The 15,736-nt window shown below is 33.4% G+C and overlaps 1 protein-coding gene and 1 non-coding gene across 12 annotated transcripts in view; both read right to left on the minus strand.

Annotated features, from left to right (window-relative positions):
* Window positions 1-15,736, minus strand: part of BBS9 (Bardet-Biedl syndrome 9) — a 461,337-nt gene that overhangs the window by 315,843 nt on the left and 129,758 nt on the right. The gene's annotated exons all lie outside the window — the stretch shown is intronic.
* On the minus strand, window positions 9,308-9,438 carry LOC118901377. The gene has a single exon (XR_005021352.1). It is a non-coding gene; the product is annotated as a U6atac minor spliceosomal RNA (small nuclear RNA).

The raw sequence follows: 15,736 nt of genomic DNA on the forward strand, positions 1-15,736 counted from the left end.
AGAGGCTGAAGTATACTTCCACTGAAAGTTTCTTTTTTATTCTGCAACTCTTGAAGATAACCAGGCACAGAAAGACAAAAACTTTCCTTTGAAGAGTAAACGTTACTGGCACTTGGTCTTTTTCTTTTTTTTTTCCCTGTTGTTTGTAACAAAAGTACTAAGTTCTAAGATTCAAGATACACTGTTGAATTCTATCTAGTTTCCTATCCTAAAAAAACCACAATTGGAGGTACCAAATTAATTCTGAACAAATTTGCTTCAGGGTACCTGCAGGGTCCATGGACCTTTAATCTTCACATACCAAGAGTGCTTATTCACCCCTGTTGGAAAGAAATGCAGGTTTGGGAAGACAAAGGTTAGTCAATGGAGGAGGAAAATGGGGTACAATCTCTCAAGATGAGGGAAGAAAGTAGTGAAACCATCAAGTGTTTTCCCTGGCAAGCTGAGAAAACTGCTAAGTTTGGGTCAGATGTCTAATTTAAGTAGGAGTCCCATCTTGCTCTTTTTAGATTACCATAATCTCAACAAAGCAAGTGATCATTCCAACTTAAAGATTTACCAAATTACAAACCCAAAATGAAAGCATGCCAAATAATGCAATTTCTGAATAATAATTGCTTTAAATTAATTGGGTGTCATGTTTGTTTATAATATCAATAAAATTTTATCAAATGTCATCTAGTCACAAATTAAATTCTGATGATATAGTATTTTTTATATATGGTATATAATATTTTCCACAGTTCTATAACTTGTAAGTACCAATCAATTCCAAGGTACATTCAGAAAGCTACTATCAAGAGTCACTAATTATAATATTTTCTGGGCTATTTTGTCAACAGTATGGTTTAAACATTTATTGGTGTGGTGATTAAATCACATTGCAATGTATTTCCAGAAATTTTTTTCTTGATTTTTCTGCCTACTACATGTTTTAAATACTCACATATTTTCTTCAAAGTCAGTGTTTTCTGAAATACAAAGTCTAGACTTTCTTTTTTAACTTGGAAGTGGCTGGAGGAAAATGTAGACATTCAAAAAGACAAGGAAAAATTAGAAATGTAATTAAGAAGTAAAAGCAGAAAACTTGCTCAAGCCTCTTAGATAGCCTCACCCACCAGAGGGCACACAGCAGAAGCAAGAAGAACTACAATCCTGGAGCCTGTGGAACAAAAACCACATTCACAGAAAGACAGATAAGATGAAAAGGCAGAGGGCTATGTACCAGATGAAGGAACAAGATAAAATCCCAGGAAAACAACTAAATGAAGTGGAGATAGGCAACCTTCCAGAAAAAAAATTCAGAATAATGATAGTGAAGGTGATCCAGGACCTCAGAAAAAGAATGGAGGCAAAGATCGAGAAGATGCAAGAAATGTTCAACAAAGACCTAGAAGAATTAAAGAAGAAACAAACAGAGATGAACAATACAATAACTGAAATGAAAACTACACTAGAAGGAATCAATAGCAGAATAACTGAGGCAGAAGACGGATAAGTGACCTGGAAGACAGAATGGTAGAATTCACTGCTGCGGAACAGAATAAAGAAAAAAGAATGAAAAGAAATGAAGACAGCCTAAGAGACATCTAGGACAACATTAAACACAACAACATTCGCGTTATAGGGGTCCCAGAAAGAGAAGAGAGAGAGAAAGGACCCAAGAAAATATTTGAAGAGATTACAGTCAAAAACTTCCCTAACATGGGAAAAGAAATAGCCACCCAGTCCAGGAAGTGCAGAGAGTTCCAGGCAGGATAAACCCAAGGAGAAGCATGCCAAGACACACAGTAATCAAATTGACAAAAACTAAAGACAAGGAAAAATTATTGAAAGCAGCAGGGGAAAAATGACAAATAACATACAAGGGAACTCCCATAAGGTTAACAGCTGATTTCTCAGCAGAAACTCTACAAGACAGAAAGGAGTGGCATGATATATTTAAAGAGATGAAAGGGAAAAACCTACAACCAAGATTACTCTACCAGGCAAGGATCTCATTCAGATTCAATGGAGAAATCAAAAGCTTTACAGACAAGCAAAAGCTAAGAGAATTCAGCACCACCAAACCAGCTCTACAACAAATGCTAAAGGAACTTCTCTAAGTGGGAAACACAAGAGAAGAAAAGGACCTACAAAAACAAACCCCAAAAAATTAAGAAAATGGTCATAGGAACATACATATCGGTAATTACCTTAAACGTGAATGGATTAAACACTCCAACCAAATGACACAGACTCACCGAATGGAAACAAAAACAAGACCCGTATATATACTATCTACAAGAAACCCACTTCAGACCTAGGGACACATACAGACTGAAAGTGAGGGGATGGAAAAAGATATTCCATGCAAATGGAAATCAAAACAAAGCTGGAGTAGCGATATTCATATCAGATAAAATAGACTTTAAAATAAAGAATGTTACAAGAGACAAGGGAGGACACTACATAATGATCAAGGGATCAATCCAAGAAGAAGATATAACAATTATAAATACATATGCACCCAACATAGGAGCACCTCAATACATAAGGCAACTGCTAACAGCTATAAAAGAGGAAATCGACAGTAACAAAATAATAATGGGGGACTTTAACACCTCACTTACACCAATGGACAGATCATCCAAAATGAAAATAAATAAGGAAACAGAAGCTTTAAATGACACAATAGACCAGATAGATTTAATTGATATTTATAGGACATTCCATCCAAAAACAGCAGATTACACTTTCTTCTCAAGTGCGCATGGAACATTCTCCAGGATAGATCACATCTGGGGCCACAAATCAAGCCTCAGTAAATTTAAGAAAACTGAAATCATATCAAGCATCTTTTCTGACCACAACGCTATGAGATTAGAAATGAATTACAGGGAAAAAAACGTACAAAACACAAACATATGGAGGCTAAACAACACATTACTAAATCACCAAGAGATCACTTAAGAAATCAAAGAGGAAATCAAAAAATACCTAGAGACAAATGACAATGAAAACACGACGATCCAAAACCTATGGGATGCAGCAAAAGCAGTTATAAAAGGGAAGTTTATAGCTATACAAGCCTACCTCAAGAAACAAGAAAACTCTCAAATAAACAATCTAAACTTACACTTAAAGGAACTAGAGAAAGAAGAACAAACAAAACCCAAAGTTAGCAGATGGAAAGAAATCATAAAGATCAGAGCAGAAATAAATGAAATAGAAACAAAGAAAACAATGGCAAAGATCAATAAAACTAAAAGCTGGTTCTTTGAGAAGATAAACAAAATTGATAAACCATTAGCCAGACCCATCAAGAAAAAGAGGGAGAGGACTCAAATCAATAAAATTAGAAATGAAAAAGGAGAAGTTACAACAGACACTGCAGAAATACAAAGCATCCTAAGAGACTACTACAAGCAACTCTATGCCGATAAAATGGACAACCTGGAAGAAATGGACAAATTCTTAGAAAGGTATAACCTTCCAAGACTGAACCAGGAGGAAGTAGAAAATATGAACAGACCAATCACAAGTAATGAAATTGAAACTGTGATTAAAAATTTTCCAACAAACAAAAGTCCAGGACCAGATGGCTTCACAGGTGAATTCTATCAAACATTTAGAGAAGAGCTAACACACATCCTTCTCAAACTCTTCCAAAAAACTGCAGAGGAAGGAACACTCCCAAACTCATTCTATGAGGCTACCATCACCCTGATACCAACACCAGACAAAGATACTACAAAAAAGAAAATTACAGACCAATATCACTGATGAATATAGATGCAAAAATCCTCAACAAAATACTAGCAAACAGAATCCAACAACACATTAAAAGGATCATACACCATGATCAAGTGGGATTTATCCCAGGCATGCAAGGATTCTTCAATATATGCAAATCAATCACTGTGATACACCATATTAAGAAATTGAAGAATTAAAACCATATGATCAACTCGATAGATGCAGAAAAAGCTTTCGACAAAATTCAACACCCATTTATGATAAAAACTCTCCAGAAAGTGGGCATAGAGGGAACCTGTCTCAACATAATAAAGGCCATATCTGACAAACCCATAGCAAACATCATTCTCAATGGTGAAAAACTGAAAGCATTTCCTCTAAGATCAGGAAGAAGACAAGGATGTCCACTCTCAGTACTATTATTCAACATAGTTTTGGAAGTCGTAGCCATGGCAATCAGAGAAGAAAAAGAAATAAAAGGAATACAAATTGGAAAAGAAGAAGTAAAACTGTCAGTGTTTGCAGATGACATACTATACATAGAGAATCCTAAAGATGCCACCAGAAAACTACTAGAGCTAATCAATGAATTTGGTAAAGTTGCAGGATACAAAATTAATGCACAGACATCTCTTGCATTCCTATACACTAACGATGAAAAATCTGAAAGAGAAATGAAGGAAACACTCCCATTTACCATTGCAACAAAAAGAATAAAATATCTAGGAATAAACCTACCTAGGGAGACAAAAGACCTGTATGCAGAAAACTATAAGACACTGATGAAAGAAATTAAAGATGATACCAACAGATGGAGAGATACACCATGTTCTTGGATTGGAAGAATCAACATTGTGAAAATGACTATACTACCCAAAGCAATCTACAGATTCAGTGCAATTCCTAGCAAATTACCAATGGCATTTTTTATGGAACTAGAACAAAAAATCTTAAAATTTGTATGGAGACACAAAAGACCCCGAATAGCCAAAGCAGTCTTGAGGGAAAAAAACGGAGCTGGAGGAATCAGACTCCTTGACTTCAGACTATAATACAAAGCTACAGTAATCAAGACAATATGGTACTGGCACAAAAACAGAAACATAGATCAATGGAACAAGATAGAAAGCCCAGAGATAAACCCATGCACCCATGGTCCACTAATCTATGACAAAGGAGGCAGGGATATACAATGGAGAAAAGACAGTCTCTTCAATAAGTGGTGCTGGGAAAACTGGACAGCTACATGTAAAAGAATGAAATTAGAATACTCCCTAACACCATACACAAAAATAAACTCAAAATGGATTCAAGACCTAAATGTAAGACTGGACACTATCAAACTCTTAGAGGAAAACATAGGAAGAACATTCTTTGACATAAATCACAGCAAGATCTTTTTTGATCCACCTCCTCGAGTAATGGAAATAAAAACAAAAGTAAACAAATGGGACCTAATGAAACTTCAAACCTTTTGCACAGCAAAGGAAACCATAAACAAGACGAAAAGACAACCCTCAGAATGGGAGAAAATATTTGCAAACGAATCAACAAAGGGTTAATCTCCAAAATATATAAACAGCTCATGCAGCTCAATATTAAAAAAATAAACAACCCAATCCAAAAATGGGCCGAAGACCTAAATAGACATTTCTCCAAAGAAGACATACAAATGGCTGAGAAGCACATGAAAAGCTGCTCAACATCACTAATTATTAGAGAAATGCAAATCAAAACTACAATGAGGTATCACCTCACAGCAGTTAGAATGGGCATCATCAGAAAATCTACAAACAACAAATGCTGGAGAGGGTGTGGAGAAAAGGGAACCCTCTTGCACTGTTGGTGGGAGTGTAAATAGGTACAGCCACTATGGAGAACAATATGGAGGTTCCTTAAAAAACTAAAAATAGAATTACCATATGATCCAGCAATCCCACTACTGGGCATATACCCAGAGAAAACCATAATTCAAAAAGACACATGCACCCCAATGTTCATTGCAGCACTATTTACAATAGGCAGGTCATGGAAGCAACGTAAATGCCCATTGACAGACGAGTGGCTAAAGAAGATGTGGTACATATATACAATGGAATATTACTCAACCATAAAAAGGAACGAAACTGGGTCATTTGTTGAGACGTGGATGGATCTAGAGACTGTCATACAGAGTGAAGTAAGTCAGAAAGAGAATAACAAATATCGTATATTAACACATATATGTGGAACCTAGGAAAATGGTACAGATGAACCAGTTTGCAGGGCAGAAATTGAGACACAGATGTAGAGAACAAACGTATGGACACCAAGGGGGGAAAGCGGCGGTGGGGTGGGGGTGGTGTTGTGATGAATTGGGAGACTGGGATTGACATGTATACACCGATGTGTATAAAACTGATAACTAATAAGAACCTGCTGTATAAAAAATAAAATAAAATAAAATTCAAAAATTCAAAAAATAAAAGACAAATAGCGTATGTTACCACTTATGTGGAATCTAAAAAATAAAACAAATGAATGAATATAACAAAACAGAAACAAACTCACAGATACAGAGAACAAATTAGTGGTTACCAGTGGGGAGAAGAATGGGGGAGGGGCAAGATGGGGTAGGTGATTAAGAGGAGCAAACTACTACGTATAAAATAAGTAAGCTACACGGATATAATGGGACTTCCCTGGCAGTCCAGTGGTTAAGACTCCTCACTCTCAATGCACGGGGCACGGGTTTGATCCCTGGTCGGGGAACTAAGAGTCCACATGCTGCACAGTGTGGCCAAAAAAGAAAAGAAGTAAAAGCAGAACTAAGGTTTAAAATTTAGGTATCACATAAAATTTTGGTCCTTTTAAAATATATATTTCTTAATTTTGCCCACTTTATTGCATTTTTATACAATTAAAAATTTAACTATATAGTTTGTAATCTTTAAGCTTCCATTATAAAAATGCTTTTTGATCATTTCCCATTTCAAACCTAAAATTAAATAACAAAAGCTGTGTATGAATAACATTAAGAGAATGATATGAGGAGAAAAATATGGGGAAATCCTCCATCATGGTTAAGAATTTTACTCTTAAAAATCAATGGCAATTCATCTCTCTCTCTTATTAATTAGGGAGAAACAAACCTCTCTGAATTTCTGCCTCTTTGATTCGATTTTAGATCCAACATCACTTAAGTACAAATCCCAACACTACTTGCTTTAAAGGTAGATTACATAACATCTCTGTATATCCTTTAATCTACAACCATATTTCAAATATTCAATATGCCCACTCAGGTTGTACCTAAATAAAAGACTAAGTAAAAGATTATACTGGTCTCATTCTAACAATAGACATATTAAGTTATTTCCATCTACAGCAAACTTACTTAGGAAAGAAGAGACTATTTGAAAAAGCCTTAGACAAAATAAATGTATCATCAAGAAAATCATTTGAAATAAAGCACAGAGTATCACAGAATAGCTTTCTTTTTTTATTGTGTCATTTACATAGATGAACACTAAAAGCAACCGTTTGAGTTTCTAGATGAATTGGTAATTACCTAGAAAATCAAATTTTGCTTCATGAATATAAATTCATTTTTAATGTTCATCATGTTTAGGCTTTTTAAAAACAAGCATGACTATGATAACATAAAAGCTTCTAAATATGATTTACTTAGTAAGGACATAACTCTAAGGTATCACATTAAAGTTGCCACTTACAGCTCGGGTATCCAACAGCTAAAAGGGTCAGCTGCATTACTAAAAGTGAGAGGGCAGATGCTGCCTATTAATGCCCACTGCCTTAAATCAATAGCAGCCTCCAGCCAAGGCCTCCTTCTCCCTCCGCTCTCCAGAAAGCCACGCACATCCCACCAAATGTGAAGGGGAGGAAAGATAAAAATGTAAATACGTACATACATATATACATACATACATAAATGAAAGTGTTTTGTGTGTGGGAGGGGAGGAGATTGCTGTTGATGACAATAGTAAACATCTCCAAATGGAAAGATATTTAGCAGTAGTCTTATTGCTACTAGCTGGCCAGATCAAAGTTAAACAGCATCGTATAATACAGAATAAATAATTCACCTGTAGTGGCTTCTAAGAAAATACATATTAAACTAAGATTCACAGTCTGATGCTTCTGTGCTTTTAGTTCATAGGTTTCAGGCCACTCAGAAAGAAAGGGAGAAAATGTCTTTAATACCTGCCCCCAACATTAGGGCAATGTAACTCATGCTCCACTGAGAAATGAAGTAGCATAAAAATATTTCTAGCAGTTACATTGAAGCCACACATAAAATTTTGTTAAATCTCTTCATATAGGAAAAAACTTAAGTCTCCCAGAAACAGAAGGTGATGTATTTAACAGAGAATAAAAGAAGCTATTGGGGGAGATTAAGTATATTACTCATTAATAATTACAGAAATTAAAAGTATATGAATCACAATGGCCCAGTGGTCTACAGACATAGGTTTTTATCTATTGGTTAAACAAGACACAATATTATTTAAACACACAGAAAAGAGAAAATGGAAAAAAACATAGATAATACACTGCACTCAGTCTCTGCTATTCTACAAGACAGTTAATTTTATTATAAATTTTCTTTACTTAACACTGTTTTCTAGATGATATTATGTGACCTCAAGAAACAATATTTCAGGGGCTTCCCTGGCAGTCCAGTGGTTAACACTCCGCACTTCCACTGCAGGGGGCGAGGGTTCAATCCCTGGTTGGGGAACTAAGATCCCACATGCCACGCAGCATGGCCAAAAAAATAAAAAATAAAAATATAAACAATATTTCAATAGAAACAATAGAAGTTTGCATTATAAGGTATGAAGTTGTTCAGTGCCTAGGTAGAAATATACTCTGACCTACGTTGACTCATCTCCTCTCTTGTGACAAATTACAGATCCCCTTTTTCTTTTGCCCATGAGTCCTTTGCTTGCCTATTTCATCATTGGATGAAAAAAGTCAAAAGGTACAAACTTCCAGTTATAAGATAAATAAGTACTGCAGATGTAATGTACAACAAGACAAATATAATGAACACTGCTCTATGTTTTATATGAAAGTTGTTAAGAGAGTAAATCCTAAGAATTGTCATCACAAGAAAAAAATTTTCTATTTCTTTAATTTTGTATGCATATAAGATGATGGATGTTCACTACACTGATTGTGATAATCATTTCATGATAGATGTGAGCCAAATCATTATGCTATACACCTTAAACTTACACAATGCTCTATGTCAATTATATCTCAAGAAAACTGGAAGAAAAAATTAAAAATTAAAAAACTCAATGAACACTTACAGTGGGTGAATTTAACTATATGTAAATTATACCTCAATAAAGTTGAATTTTTTTAAAGAAAAAAGCCCTGAGGTTTCTCCCAAAGAGCATCAGAGTGTTGTGTAATTTCTGATTATCAAAAAATTTTTGTTGGTATAACCCGTTCTATTTTCACTCTCTTATAATTATATATTTCAAGTGGCCAGTCCTGATACATATGTATATGAGTTTGATAAGAATAAAAAATATTTCCATGTAAAATATGTAAGAGAAAGAAATTTTGACATAATCCATTAGAAGATAATTAAATATGCTTTCTTAACCATATGTGTGTTGTTAGGCCGGAAGGCCTCTTCCATCCTTGTCAAGGGGAGTGCTAACCTTCTCTCCTTTCATACAACACTAAATACGCTTTCTATGAAGTGGTATGAGACACTTTGTACATAAAAATACATGAACTCATGACTGCTGACATAAAATAAAGTCAATGCCAATAAAAACATAATTCTTTTAAAATTTCTTTTCTACAACCTAAAGTTAACAGTACAAGCATACTCATTAGCATAATAAATAATTATGCATATAAGGAATCAATTGCGATTGCGATTCAAATCGCAATTATGCCCTTCATGAAATATGGATCTAAGACTCTTCATGAGTTATTCATCTATGTCTGACAGAATACAAAAGGTTAATAAAATGTTTGACCTCAACAAACAAATAAATGTTCCATAAACAAATTCCCATCATCCACAGAAGAGAAGACAGGATTACTGAGACTAAATTAAATTCCCACAAAATTGAAAACACTTTTTTCAGGCCATAGTTTTAATCCACTCCTATAACAAATGCATTATGGTCAAAAAAAAATTCTTAAGCAGCCAAACTAAATACTTTTTTAATTTCCCATAGGCAAAGTGTTCAGGCTGTGAAGCAGTATGCCTTTGACCCTTCTAACTGAGTCACTTGTTTTCAATTGCTTCATTAATCCCTTCAGTCAGTCAGTCATTCAACCAACATTCATTGAATACCAACTCACTGCCACGTTTGAAGAAATTGAACAGGGTGGTCCCTATGTGAAAAAAAGAAATGCCCATTCTTTTTTTTTTCAGTTTTATTGACGTATAATTGACAAATAAAACTGTATATATTTAAAGTATACAATGGGATGATTTGACATACATACACTTCATGAAATGATTATCACAACCAGATGTAACACATACATCACCTTACATGGTTGCCATTGTGTGTGTGTGTGTGTGTGTGTGTGTGTGTGATAAGACTGCTTAAGGTCTATTCTCTTAGCAAATTTCAAGTATACAACACAGTATTATTAACTATAGTCACCATGCTGTACATTAGATCCCCAGAGCTGATTAATCTTATAACTGAAGCCTTGTGCCATTTGACCAGAATCTCTCCATCTCCCTCACCCCTAATAACCACTATTCTAGTCTCTGAGATGCCCATTCTGTAAGCCAACTCCCCAGAGAAAAATCTCAGCTGGAGAAGGTATTCTCCCCAGACTTGAAACTAAAGTGTCCCTAAAGACTACACATCATAGGACCCCAGTCCTGGCCACAGAAAGAGCCTAGATTGGGGAACTAAGACCTATTAGAATTCACACTGGAAGACAAATGACTTGTTTCCGTGCTACATGGCATTCTGAATGAAACTCACCTAATACTGCTATTCAGTTTAGCTTGTTTTTAAGAAACCAAACATTGTAGACTCACTGGGCTTCTAGGAGCTAGTGAATTTCACTACATATTTGAGTATCACTTGGGAGGTTCAAATGGCTTAAAGATGAGTTTGCCAAAACTCAAGGTATTGTATTAATTCATTTTCATATTGCTAAAGGTAAAGCAATACTTCTAGTCAAAATTGGATTTCCTGAACTCAAATGTGGCATAATCTTGAAAGATTTTTTCAAAATAAATATGAATTCTCATGAAATATATACAAGCTGGAAGAAAGATATGTATTGGGGGGGAATAACACAAGAAAGGTGACAAGAATCTCCTTAAAAGCAACACATAACTATTGCTTGATTTTTCTAAAGTATTTTTAAATTATAGCACTTAAAAATGGGCAAAAGTAACCTAGACAAGAATTATTCTAATTTTAACAAAACTTCATTTAACTTTTCATAAAGACTAGTTTTTAGACATAAGTAATTAAGGAGTAAAAAAGGAAAGAATTAAGATGAATAATCAATCCAAAGTTACTCTAAGGATATGAATTTGTTGATTAAGAGTAAAGAATTCACTATCTAAATTCTATTCTAGCAAACACAAATTCTGTTTGATAAAAGTGGCAAAAAAACAACAAATAAAATTTATGAGATCTGCCTTTAGGCAGACACCAATAAATAAAAATTATTTTATAATATTTTATGTTATTTAAATAGAAATTTATTTTGCTTAACTTTTTTAAACTACAAAAATTATATATTTGCTGGACTGAAACTGGCACAAATAATTATTATTATAACTATTTTCTTTAAAGTAATCTTTGTGTAGAAAACAGTAACACACATATCCATTTCTGGAAAGACTAATAGTCTGGGGAAAAAAGAAATAAAACAAATGCATAGGTTTAGTGGATCACATACACTATATCCTTTACTTAAAAAGTAATTCATTTCAATGATACATAAAGAAATCCCTATGTTTAATTCTAAATCATGAAAATTTTTCTACACCACCTCAAATAAGGGAAATTTGTTCTAATCTTAGAGTACATCATTCCTGGGCATTACTTCTATCATACCACTACGCCACACACACACCAAAAAATAAAAAATAAAATAGAAAATCTTTCAACAAACTATAACTTTGATTCTTGTAATCTTCTTTCCATAAAACTATGCAATACGTTCTAAATTTTGCCATTTTTATATGGTGATGCTTTAATGGTTGCAGTAGTTGTGGTGATGTCAGTTACACTAAAGAACAACAGATGGGCTGGAGAGAAGAACAAAGCATTTCGTACCATCTGGAAGCCTGCAGAAATTTAAAAAAGCAGCAAGATAACTTTTTTATCTCCATCCGCCCATTACTCCCAATGTGATTGTGTTTTAATTTTTCATATTTTTCTGCTAAACTTTAAGTACTCTGAATATTGTTTCCATAGAAACTGTTCCTGCAGCTTGATCACTCACACACTAGCTCCATGCTGCATTCACACAGTATGGGCATAGCTGAGGCTTTGCAAAGTAGAGAATGTTTTTTTCCAACTACAGATCTTGAAAGATGTCATATATGTTTTCTCCATCGTTAACAAAGTTTTTTTAAAAGAAGGGAAATGTAGTATTTGTATACTCCTAAATGTTCAGAGTTATTGCAAAATTCATTGCTAAAGGTAAATTGTTATATGGTCCAAATCAGAATAATTTTCCTTCCAAGAAAAATTTTTAAATGTTCAATTAATATTAACTGTTTCTACTCATTTGAAATATGAAGGTAACAAGATGGGATAAGAAGAGGAGAGAAATTTGCTGTTGGAAATAAGTATAAGTGAGAGATAAAAGGTATTATTTTTTTCATTGTATTTTGATAACTGAATACTAGTAATTTCTAATTCACAAACCATAACTTTTCTTTCAAATAAAAAGAAAAAAGGAATAATTTTCTATAACACTGTTCTTCTTAATTAAAATACTTAATAATTTATCTTTCACTTTTTATTCATTCTAAAATATTTATATCTATATTAATACATCTAAACTATTTTAGATTTAAATGAAAGAGCCTTAGCAGCATCATTGTTTTTCCAAAGACTGAAGGTGATTTTTAGAATACCTTAGGCTTTCTAAACGTTATTTAAAGAACATATCCATGTGTAGCTGATTCACTTTGTTATAAAGCAGAAACTAACACACCATTGTGAAGCAATTATACTTCAATAAAGATGTTTAAAAATAAATAAATAAATAAAATAAAGAACATATCCAGATTCTTCCACCCCTCAGTCCCACACTCCAAAAGTAATCACTTTTGTTTTAGGCTTCTACCTTCTGGTTTTTCAAATGTTTATCATTTTAATTTCAAACAATAAACTGTCATTAGATTGATATTGGATAGCACTAATATGAAAGGTAAGCAATTGTTCTGGAGAAAAGAAAGGTATGAGAGTTTTTTAGTAGAAACAAAAAGAGTTGGGACTTCGACTTCTAGTAGCACGGTAGACTAAATACTCTGAAGGGCCCTGTCACTTTCTGCTTTTCTATGTTGGGACATTAACCCATTTATGCTATAATTAGTTGTTTACATGTTTGATTATGAGCTCCGGCTTATTATTGATTTTTCTATGCCTCAGTTTTATCACCTATAAAATGGGAATGGTAATAATATTAATAATAGTAGCAATTCTTAGAAGAATTAAATAAATTACTATGTATAAAGCACTTAGAATACTGCCTGGTGCATAGTAAGTGTAATAAATATTAGTTATTATTATCATGTGGACTCTTGGAACAGTGTTATGGTAAAAGAACACATTACTAATTAGACAATCAATGTATGCTCTAAAACATCCTCATAATATGTAATACATGCTATCTACAAATATTAAAATACTCTCACTCTAAAAACATTGGAAAATTAAAGATGACTTTTTGATGAACTACAAGGGGAAAAAAGTATAATAAATCTTTCTTTCTGAACTAAGCAAAGATTTCACATAGCCAAGGCTTATAAAGATTTGAACATAAGTTCTAATTAGAACATATGTTCTACATTAATGAATTAACGTTCAATAATGGCATTCTGTCACCTACTTAATTAAAACAAAAACACTTTAACTTTGAATTAGTACAGTTTTCTCTATGGTTTTAAATATTACACACTCAAAACAAATTATATGGGCATCTGAATCTTTCTTTTTTTAGCATATCAATAAAGCAGGTAGTAAGTCTGTTTCTATTTTACACTTATTTTAAATAGTAAACTGCATTTCAGTGGACAAAAGTTAGTAGACTTTCTCTATCTACAGGAAGGAAAACCATTGAATACAGATCCCCATTTTAGAATATGTGGGAACCCTCCTATCTATTCAGTGACAGATTCCGTGTGTCACAGAGGTCAGATAATTGAGAGATAAAGCCCTATTTTAGCAGGCAAAATTTCATTTACTTACCAGTTTCAAGTTAAAGTTATAAAGAGGACTTAAATGATAACATGATTGCTTGACTATATTATATTTTTCAACCCCTTTTTTTGGTAATTTTATTTAGTATTCCAGTCTCTTGAAATGAAGTAATGCACCATCACCCTCCCCAATCTGTTTTTTAAAGATGTAGGGAGTTAGTGAAGATTTCTAAACTATTAAACACTTCAGAAGTTTTGAATGAGTTACTAATGTAGTTCTTTTTAGAATTTAAAAGCCTAATGATACAACGATGCCAGTACACACCAGGCAATAACTATGTACTGTTGTATTCTTGCATTTCCTTTCAGATAACAGTTGATTCTAATTTTAAGGCATCCAACTTTAGCTTATAGAGTAAGATTTATATACTTACATACACCCTTTTTTATCTTGGCAATATCCCAGATATGCACTCCAATGCTAGTTCAAAAGTATAGACCATATACTGGTTAACAAGTTAAAAGAACTAAGTTCATTAAAAGTTCCAAAGTTATTAGTAGCATAATATAACCTAATACTACCCCAAAAAATAACTTTGTTTCTCTTTTATACTCTCCAGTAAGCAACTTAGAAAATGTAACTCTTTTTATCTTGGAAAGTAAATATTTTTTAATAATTTAGAAATAAATTTAAAGCACATTCTATCTTTGAAACCAGAGTATTTTAAGTGAGGAGGGAAAATGTAAAATTATATATTTCCAAGAAAGATGCATGTATTTCCAAGAAAGATGAAAGCAAAGTCACCAACCTGATACAAATAATCTCCAAGACCAAAAGGCCAAGGAGCTATGCATTTATTAAAAGACAAAAGTCACCCTAACTAGTGAAAAGCAAAACACTTTTCTGCTGCTACCACTCTATTGAACAACTGACTCCTCTGCCAGCCCCTTCATCCACTATGAAATTAACTCTCATATCAGTATGGGACAGAGAATCGGAAACCAAAACACAAGGCTTTTCCATATAGATTATTTTCTTTGAGACTGAGCACTTCCTTTTAAGAGAAGTTCACAGTCTCAATGACAGTATGTCTAAAGAAATTTTGCAGTGGAAATACATGGTAATAATATGAATTCTACCATTAAAACATTTAATTTATAAAACACAAAAGAATAAACCCAACTAGCATTCTAAGTGCAACTCCTTATCTTTGGCTGTAGATTGTTTCTAAAACCTCTGGCAGACAAATTAAACAGATTTGCTATGGAATGTACCAAAGTCAAACAATCTGCAACTGTAATTACTATCAAACTTTTCATGAGAATGGAGGATGCTGTGTTTTACATTACTACATAAAAAATAAAATGATAATGAAAACATGAGACCACAGCAAAAGATTTCTAACTTTCATAAGTTTTCTAAGGATTATAACCTCAACTGATAAATAACAATAAAGACATGGCTTTTTAATTTATTTATAAGATTACTGCAAGTCTTTTCCATGTGAATAAAATACTTATGGAAGGAGCAATACTACAGTTCATAAAGCAGCATATTGATAGGCCATAGGTCAACCATGGTTTAGCTACATGGTTATAAGGACTTTA

Source organism: Balaenoptera musculus, chromosome 9 (assembly GCF_009873245.2).
Source record: "Balaenoptera musculus isolate JJ_BM4_2016_0621 chromosome 9, mBalMus1.pri.v3, whole genome shotgun sequence".
NCBI lineage: Eukaryota > Metazoa > Chordata > Mammalia > Artiodactyla > Balaenopteridae > Balaenoptera > Balaenoptera musculus.